The following is a 10,182-nucleotide window of genomic DNA, read 5'->3' on the forward strand; positions in this document are numbered from 1 at the left end:
CTTATAAAGCGCATACATGCATTAACACTTTTAGCTTATCTTTGTCCATTTATAAAATAAAGAATTAGAAACGCTAACTAAATCTACCACATCCTCTAAAGATGCACCATCCTCTTCAGCTATCTTTTCAGTATTAATACACATTTAAAGCTACAATAACTCTCCCAACGGCTGCAGCGATGAGCCGATCCCTGTCCTCCACCAGAAAAGTTGAATGAGCGGGCAGATACGGTGCGCCTCAGACGGTGTTTCGCCTTCAGCCTGAGGCCAGTATCCCGCATTTCAGCTCATGGACGTCTCCTTAGTTCCTGAGCCTCTTGTAAAAGACAGCTGCGACAGCAAGGGCAACGAAGCACACGAAGGCCAGGACGCCGACCGCCACGCCGAGCCCGACGGCGGAATCACCGTTTTCACCAGTGGCGAGGGGCTCCTCTTTGGACTCGATGTCATCGGCTTTGGTGACAATCTCCTTAGAGGAAATGGTGTGGAAGTTGGTTATATCTGCTGATGTTTCGTCTTGGACGCTCCTCTTCCTCCTGTTGCACTGCTTGAAGACGCTGCAGGTGCTTTTCTCACACAGCCGGGTGATGCAGTGGAGGTAGTAGGTGGACACGGCCTCGTTCTGCTGCTCGATGAAGCGGAAGGCCGGGAAGTAGAACCGGGCGGACTGGCTCTCTCCGTTCTGTATCATGGTGGTGAGCTGGTCCTTGGAGCAGGGGACAAACAGGTTGAAGAAGCTGGAGTTGGTGGGCAGCGGGGAGATGGAGGCGTAGCAGCGGTCCAGCAGGACGTGGTACTGGCCCGTCAGGTTGGTGGCCTTGACCTCGACGTACACGTTGGTCCTCAGTTCAATCCCCAGGTCCGGTATGACCATCGGCCTGGAGAAATTGGGGTCGTTGAACAGCTCCAGGCTCAGGGTGCTGATGAAACTCCCGTTGTTGTCCTTCACCGAGATGGAGGAGGCCGACACGTCGATCTGGGTGTTGTTGATCAGGTACTCTAAGGGATAGGCGCAGGAGTAGAAGTACTTCAGCTCAGCGTTGTAAGTAATCGTGCCTGCGGTGGGGTCGCTGGACCGGACGAGGCCGCTGATGTTGACCGTCTGGATGTTGGAGAAGTCTGAGAATATCCCCGTCCCGGCAGCGCTGGTGGTCCTGAATATGCTTCCGCAGGCGTGGGTCATATTTAGGGGGAAGTTAAACCTAGCGACAGGTGGATTCACGGTCTCATCCAGGGTTCCTCTGCAGGCTGGTTCCAGCATGTGGTTCAGGATCAGGAGTGACTCATTGTAGCCTGTGTAGATGACCGGGCAGATCTCGATCGCCAGACCGATGGAGGAAGTGCCGCATTCCACGGAGATGTCGGTGAACTGTGGCCGTCTTACGTGCCCTGCGCATTCAGCCAGCGTCAGCTGACTACTTCTGACCACCATGGAGGCTAAAAGCAAAAAAATCTGAAAATTCATTTTTGCTCCACAGCTTCACTTGTTTGTAACTGGCTGTGCTGAAATCTTGACTCTGCTGTTGGTGGCTGGTAGGTCTTCTCAACTCCCTTGACAGATGCTGTTTGATGTCTCTGAGGTTTCTTCAGAGGTCTTTATAGGTAAGTCTGTCCTCTGGGATTGGTCCAAAACAAGGTCGAAGCTCCTTGATATATGTGAACAATTGCATTGTGTTAAGTAGGAGTGCTGCAGTATGGACCATATCCTAAGGGCAGCACCTGAAACCTGAAGCATCTAGTTGTCTTGAGAAACGGAGACAATGCCCTTGCTCCTTTGTTAGCTGTGCTTTAAAATATTGATTTCCATGACCCAACTATTACTAAGACTTCATGAAGTAAGTGAACATAACCCTGTATGAATAACCTTTATGAATTCCTGAGTAACATATACAATGCTGTGAAGGTTTTTCTATCCGGTTGGAGCCTCAGCAGCTTCAGTTATGACCCATTTGGGATCCGATGGCGCTGACAGTGACCCACTGGATTATTCAATCACTGTGCTAGTTATTTGTCCTATCATTTCTTAACATTTAATAAAACGTAAATACATCCGCAGATTAGAACATTTCCCCCAGATACAGGTGAAGGGAAGGAAATGCTAGAGTTGACCCAAATCTAATAATAGACTACTATGAAGTCTATTAGACTATTATGAACTCTTACCTTGGGGCTATAGAGCAGTATATTTTATGCGTATATTCTAATAGAAAATAATTCTTTGCAGAAGTAATATTTCCAATGCATGGGTAAAAACAAGTATATCCTCTATCTACAAGATACCTTCAAATACAGTATCTGGTTTCTGTTAAATGAGCGACACCATGAATTGAGGATCTGACTTCCATTTAGCTGTTTTCCATGTATATTAATTGCTCGCAATAATGGCAAGTTATCCAGTGTTTGAGTGACACTTTGTCATGCTCAGATGATCTGTCTGTGGAGTCGAATCTTTGTTGAAGAACTTAGAAAGTCATTTTTTTTCAGCCAGTCAATTTGAATTAGTTTGGATGGACATACATTTTCTTTTGTGGACTCCTTAACTTCTGTAGATATCAAGATGAAAGATTTTTCAAGACTGCTTCATCTTTCAAGACAGAGGTTTTCGGGAGGTGTGTACCATGTGCTCGAGAAGTTGTGGCTTCAAATCTCAAAGTTTTCAAATCTCAAAGTTAACGCAACTCTTTAAGAAATCCAGTGGCTCGTTGTGCTTGCTGGCCCTCTTTGTCACACTATGCTTTTATACTTTTTAAGCAATTATTAATTTGGTGCACAGTGGAGTTTTGGTTTACAGTAGCACCATCTTCATAAAATAGTTTGGAAACCACTGCTTTTAAAAACTTAACACTACTGTTTATGCAACCTGTTGATGATGATTTATTGTGTACAGTTATGGTTAAATTCACCGTAAACAGGAAGAAGTTAGAGCAGGTTATGGCTTCATATTTGTGTCACATGTGGGAGGCGCATTAAGGTATCATGTTGTTGTACAGCATATGTTGGTCAGCCATTGTTGCTGGTCTATGTTCAGAGGCTAGTCATAAAAGGACATGCTGATCCCACAATGTTGTATTATAACGGTAACTCAATCTAGCTCCTGACAGATGAGACAAAGTCTTACTTAATGACAGAGACCAGGCAGGGCCTAAAAGTAGCACTGCGGTGAACTAAATGATGCAAACAAGTAGAATAAATACATTTAAAATGTTTTATTTAATTTAAATAAAGAAATCCAAGTAAGAACAATTTTAGTGCTGCACTAGAACAAAAAATGAGACCAAAATAGGGACAGACATGGAATTAAAACCAAAATGAACTACAAGATAGAGGACACAGAGGATCCTCACATACATAATTCTCCCCAAATTGTGAATGAAAAGCTCTGCGTCTCTCTACAACCACCAACTCACCCAAAACTCCACAATGAAGTTTTGACATTTCATTTTAGATTTGTTGACTTAGTGTGAGCGACTCTGGTGATAATGCTATAACTTGTAGTCCTCACTTGAATGATCAAAGAGCAAAGAGGTGCAAAAAAAAGAGGTCCAAAAAGTGACTGTTAAAGCAAAACTATACAGCCATTTGTTACCTGGACCATTTTTTCGCATCGTTTTCATTCATACTGATCCATTCTGATCCAAATCTTGTCTATTTACCTTTACCTTTGCTCTGTCTGTTGACAGTAATTAACTATTCAAAATACATTGTATGTGATCCATCAGAATTTGACGTTGAGCATGTACCTGTTGCCTCTACCAGCTGGGTCTTGGCCACAAAGCCGTCAAAAGAAACAAAACAATATTATGCTTCATCACCTCCATGTTTTGTTTTTATTCCTGATCAAAAAGCACATGATAGTGCAGGTCATGTGTCCCACTTCACACCTCGGATTAAAGTCCATCCAAAGTGCACATGAATACACCATGAGGTCTGTTGCTTCTCTATAGAGCTTCTTACATCTTATCATGGCAATGGACGCTCCAAACCCAACCTCAGAAGCACCCAAACATGTTTTTTTCAACATATTGACTGCTGGCTCTGTAATTAGACATGTCGATAAAAGATGCTCGTAAAAAGATGAAGGGAAAACGATCTAAATTCATGCCTTTCATTTTTGTGGAGTAGAATGAGATTTCTTCTGTTCCGTGTAAAGTAGTGGAAAATAAACAGTGAAAGTTGTCAGGTCAGGAATAAACTGAAAATTAAGTATATACATGTGTCATTACAGAGTGAGCGTAAATAATAATAATAATAATAATAACCTTTATTTGTATAGCACCTTTCATACACAACATGCAGCTCAAAGTGCTTTACATCAATAAAAGGCAGATAAGAGACAGATAAAAAGATAAAATTAATATAAAAGAACAAGCAAGATGCATTGCATTAAAAGAATCAAATCAAGTAAAATAGAAAGATAAAAGAACACAACAAATACTCCCACTTTTAGATGCACAATATGTTCAGAAAGATGTCCATTGGCCTGTTAGGACTGTACTGGAGAGCTGCACCCAGGCAGCTAGCTCTGTAGTGAAACAATTGACGAGATTTTGGTAAAATATAGATATCGGTAAAATGGAAAGTGATGGGAAAAAAATGGTCGAGGTCGAAAATGGCGTTATGGAGTTCTGTTTTAAACGGGGTGAAGTATGAGTTTACAGAGAATGACCAAAGAGTAATCAACGTGTCGCTCTACATTTGCATTTCGCCACGAAGAAATTCCTCATTGTGACCCAGTTGTTGATGTTCCCGCTGAAGTAGGCCGGCCTGTGCCCCGCCTTTGTGTGGCAGAGTTCAGTAAGAGACGTCTGCAGGAAGCGGCGCTGCTATTAGTGTCACTAAATATCACAAACCTACTTTAGCAGCACTGACAGGTGTGAGAGGTTTGATAGTTCCTGCCTGTGAGCTGGAATTTCACATTAAAACACATGTGGGATAAAGACAGATGGTATATATTTGATTCATTAAGGCGTTTTGATCATAAATATTGCAAATACAGGTGTCTAGATGCTGAAATCCTTCCTGTTAATAATGTTAAATGTCTTAAATGGAGTGTGTGGAGTGGGATAAATGGAGTGACAGTAAAAAGAAACGGCAAAAAAACAGCAATAGTGACGGGAAAATAAAATAAAAATATGATTAAAAAAATATATAAATATTAATTTTAGTATGAAACATGCAAGTAAAATTATGAAAACGCCTTTTTTTAGAAATAGGTCTTGAGAACTGATTTAGTAATACGAGTATCATATTTTAAGCATAAAAATGTAATACGATATGTCTTTTTGTCACTCATACACACACAAATTCATTCTCTCTCTCTCTCTCTCTCTCTCTCTCACACACACACACACACACACTGACTCCCTCCCACACACACACACACCCCTCCTGTCAGTCCCATCAGACCCCCTTGTTGTGCTTTATATTAATTACACCTCTTGTCTGCAGCGATGACATCAGACAGGAACTGGGAGACAGGACGACGAACAGACTCTGCCCTCCTTCCTCCTCTGCCAAAGTGAATTTATTGGGGTACGAGGGGGGGGTGGAGGGGGGGGGGGGTGTGTGTGTGGGGGGTCACCTGCTCTCCCGCTCCCTCACCTCCGCCCCGGCTGTGGCATTAAAGCGGTCCGGGCCGGGTGATTAATGGGCAGGGCCGGCGATTCGAGCGGAGGGTCTGCGGCGCTGAGGAGTCGCAGAGGCGGAAACGCGGAGGAAGGAGAAAAACGAGGTGGGAATACGGTTTGGGGGAAAAATACAACCCCGCGCCACCGCTTTACTGCCGAGGTCCTGACCCGCCGCCGCTCTGTTGTGATTGGGCCTTATGGGTTATTTTGTCTAGCGGCTAGCTGCGGCGCGGCGCGAAGGCCGGAGCAGCGGCTCGATGTGAGCGTGAGCGTGACGGAGTATAACCCAGCAGAAGTGCCGCGTCAGCGAGAACACAAGCCGAGTGTTAATCTGTTGGTCTGTGCTGTTTTGACTGGAGGTTTGAGCTGTTACAGGATACAAGTCAGGCCCCCGTACAGGTCTCCCATGATGCATTTCTCCTGCATACATCCTGCATTAATACAGCAGACAACTTGTTCCTCGATGTTATACAGTAATAATAATAATAACCTTTATTTGTATAGCACCTTTCATACACAACATGCAGCTGTAAGTGCTTTACATCAATAAAAGGCAGATAAAAGACAGATAAAAAGATACAATTTATATAAAAGAACAAGCAAGATGCATTGCATTAAAAGAATCAAATCAAGTAAAATAGAAAGATAGAAGAACACAACAAATACTCCCACTTTTAGATGCACATTGTGAGTGAACCCATATGTTTTTCTTTAATTTACTTTTCCCCTGTCCTTCCTGATTCTACTCTTGATCCGATATTTATGTCAGGTTATTATAGGGTCAGAAGGAAGAAAAACCGATTAGTAACTGACTAGTTACCAAACCATTCCATTCCATTCCTGACCAGAAATGTACCTTTAAAAGTAATTAGTTACATCACTTTGTTACTTACCTTTAAAAGAAACTAGTTCCATTATAAAGTTACTCTTATGTTAAACCTGCAATAAGCGATTTCAGACCCTGTAACCAATCCTGAAGCTAACGTGTGCTGCGTGGAGATTTCCGTGAGACGTGATGATGTAAACAAACAGCTGTGTTGTTGTTTTCATCTCTTTCCTAAAGCTTGTTGTCACGTCCTGCCCGAGTCGATGAAGCGAGCGAGTAAATGTTTTCAACTAGTAAACTTGCTACCTGACTCTCCACTTGTCATTGTGGGACATGTGACCTTCAGCGGGAGAAAAATCTGGCAAAGTGAGACTGGTAACCGGAGATATTTCTTAGTAGGTACGTTTATTTTAGCCGTTAGCCTTTATGCACCGTTTGTCCTTAAGGGCTTCCGTCGCTGTGTGTGTTTACAAAATGTGTTGCAGTTTGTGTCACCCTCTAGTGGTCAGAAAAAATCGCTTAGTGTAGCTTTAACTTAAACTGCAAAACTACTGGTCTGTTTTTAAAACAGTGAGCCAGTCTCATTTACATCAAGCAGATTTCTACTGTGTGTTTTCAGTCAACTTGCTGTCTGCACGAGATGGTGCAGGATTTTCACTTTTTTTCCTACTTTTTTTATATTTGCGCCAACAAAAATGAAACAATATGAAAGAAAAAAGAACAGTAATGGCTCTAATTTTAAAAAGTAACTAATACCAGTTTATAAAAATTGAAAAACGAACACTTTAAGTTACTTGTTACCACAAAAAAAAAGTAATCTGAGTTTCCCTCCACACTGCTCCTGACACCTGGAAAGAGAACACTTTCTTTTTTTCTTCCAAACAATTCCTGCAGCAGCAGTTCAGCATGTAGTGAAAACTGGGACTTCTACAATAACAACGTCTGTATGTATAAGGTTTCTGAAGAAAAGATCAGTGCTCAGGTCACATGACCACATGCACTGAGACAAACCGGTGTCAGATTCACACAAAAGGCAGATTAGCATTTACCAAGCAGATCTCCTCCAGTAGGTTTGATGTCCAGCTGATAAAAAGCTGAGGAGCCTCTTGACTTGCATAAACATCGGTATATTTGTTTATTTGTTTGTGAAAATGAATCATTCAACACCTTTCATAACTTTTCAAATACGTATGACTGTTTAAACCTGTAACTTCATATGTTCTTTACGAATAATTTACTCTTTCGCATTTCATGAACAACACAGACAGGAGCGTTACAACAACACACTGATGCATTCAAACAAACAATAGACAAACAATAGAACAAAATAGAACCTTTATAGTCTATGTGGAAATGTGCCTTCAGCTTCACTGGTAACATTAAAAACAGACAAGATACCAAAAATACATCAGAATCCCAAGACAGGAGAAACATAACAGAGCTTCACTGCAAAAAAGTGCGTAAAGTGCAGTTACTGGTGGAGATTTGGTGTACAGAAAACACACACACACACACACACACACACACTGCATGCGGGGCTCTGTGCTAATTGAAAGCTCGTCTGTTTCATACTTTCTCGGCCATTTCCTCCTCTGTCGGCTGGCTGCCGCTCTGCCATTCTAGCAGCTGACCTGGTTCACACCAGATAATATATCACCCTGTAAAGCGAGCCGCCGTGGAAGTCCACCCAGCGCACAATTGTTATGCTAAGGAAATTAAATGTCACATATGAAATGTGTTAATGCTCAGAGGTGCAACATGCGACATGGTTAATAGCGTAACACACTGGAAAATACGGTCATTTGGAAAAACGTTAAATGAAAGAAAAGAGAAACATGCGGTTGTTGATGCAGATCTGGGAGCTAATTTGATCGGCTCAGAAAGGATTTCCCTGGACCGGGGAAGTCGGCATGAACACAAATGAAGAGTAAGGCAGCAGCAACACACCTTCACACACCTCCAGTTGTGTTTCCATACTGTGTTCGGCCCGCCAGAGTTAACAGAGTTGTGTGTTAAGGTCGGTAACTGAGACCACGGCTTCCCCTGCTGAAGAGAAGTGAGACGGAGCTTTTGTGATCCACGGCCCGTCCATGAACCAGGTCAGCAAATTTGAGACTTCAGCGACGACAAGGAAACCTCCGACAGCGCCGAGACCAGAAAACTTTTCACTCAGATCATCCGAACTCCTTTTATTCAAACATGAGTGTAACAGAGCGCTAAACGGCGTCACAGTAAGAAAGCAGGAATATTGTGAGATAAATTATACGGTGATGATCAAATCCAAGAATGCTGAACGATACTTGAGTCGTTGTGGAGAATGGAGGAGACCCCAGAAAAAACACCTTAAACACCCCTTAATGTTTGACTGCTTACTTTCTAATTCAGCGTAAAATTCAGGGAGACAGGGAGACATAACTCATTAATAACCTGTAAACCACGCAAAAGGCATAAAAAATACCTTAATTTCTAGTGTCTCCACGAACCAATCCATGAATAAATCCCTTAAAAACCCATGATATTAACCTTACTTTTTTAAAGCTGTTATCTTTAATGGCAAATGAATGTTTATGTAATGAGAAATTAAGGACATTTCAGGGGTAAAATACGGGGGTTTGGTCTCACAGTGGTGTGTGCTGTGTGCTTGACGCTGTGCCATCACTCAAGACTCACAGGTTATCATTTCCCAGCTGATTCAACTGGCTCTGTTGGCTGTGATGCGTCGTTCCAGCTATGAATCTTGGGACTTCCAGCTCAGCCAAGTCGCCATCTGATGCGTCCTTGTCTTGATCGCTATCTGTCCTCCAACCTCGCGTTCTTCTGTTTTGGAATTGAACATCAAACGCATCGGTATGGCTGAGATGACGGAGCATGGCAGTACTACAACCAGGGTTAAAGGTGGATTCCCAATAGTGCACCCTAAACCCTAAACCCAAAACCATATTCACACAGGACTAGTATCATGTAGGGACCTCATGTCTTTAATGAAATACCCTCCAACTTCTGCGTTTCATGGAATTTGCATGGAATAATGAAAATCACTGACATCGCCGGTGCCTTGGACACAACCGCATAAACTTTGTATCACTTCCTGATTTAGCAAAGCGAACGTTTGTGTCGAAAATGCATCCCAAACCTTCCTCTATAGATTCCACCTCTGCCTCCATGTTTCATGACAGCAGGAAGACAGAAATCTCGTGTCTAGAAGAAGAGGAAGAAAAAGAAATTGCACGGCAAAAAAAAAAAAAAATTACGGCTGAATTTACACAAGCTTTGATTCGCACATGGATTAGTACTGTCAGGCGACCTTTGACCTTTGTCCCCACCCAAAATACGGGAGGAAATTTGCGCTGAAAATTACAGACATGGCAGATTCAGAAAGGAGTTATTACAAATCACCGGACATCGACAGGTAATATTAGTCCTGTTCCAACAGGGCTAAAGAGTGTATTCACCTGCATATTCATACATTTTGATATCATTTGGGATAAATGAGTACTTGCAACGCCATCTCCTATTTACAATGACCAGGATAAGGTCATATCCTGATTATGAGAAAGTCATATGATAGCAAGTACTACATGTATTCTTGTGTATGGGGATATATGCAATTGGGATATGGAAACGCATATAAACGGATTATCCCAAATGTGTCTTTAACCCCAAGATATGAGCTAATCTCCACAGTATTCTTTTCATGTAAATACACTCAGTAATAGCAGCTGAGGTCTA

General features: G+C 42.3%; 1 pseudogene; it reads right to left on the reverse strand.

The window, feature by feature from the left end:
* Positions 1-301: 301 nt before the first annotated feature.
* Positions 302-1,465, reverse strand: LOC139918307 (zona pellucida-like domain-containing protein 1 pseudogene; annotated as a pseudogene).
* Positions 1,466-10,182: the final 8,717 nt, after the last annotated feature.

Source organism: Centroberyx gerrardi, chromosome 10 (genome assembly GCF_048128805.1).
Source record: "Centroberyx gerrardi isolate f3 chromosome 10, fCenGer3.hap1.cur.20231027, whole genome shotgun sequence".
In the NCBI taxonomy this organism is placed as follows: domain Eukaryota; kingdom Metazoa; phylum Chordata; class Actinopteri; order Beryciformes; family Berycidae; genus Centroberyx; species Centroberyx gerrardi.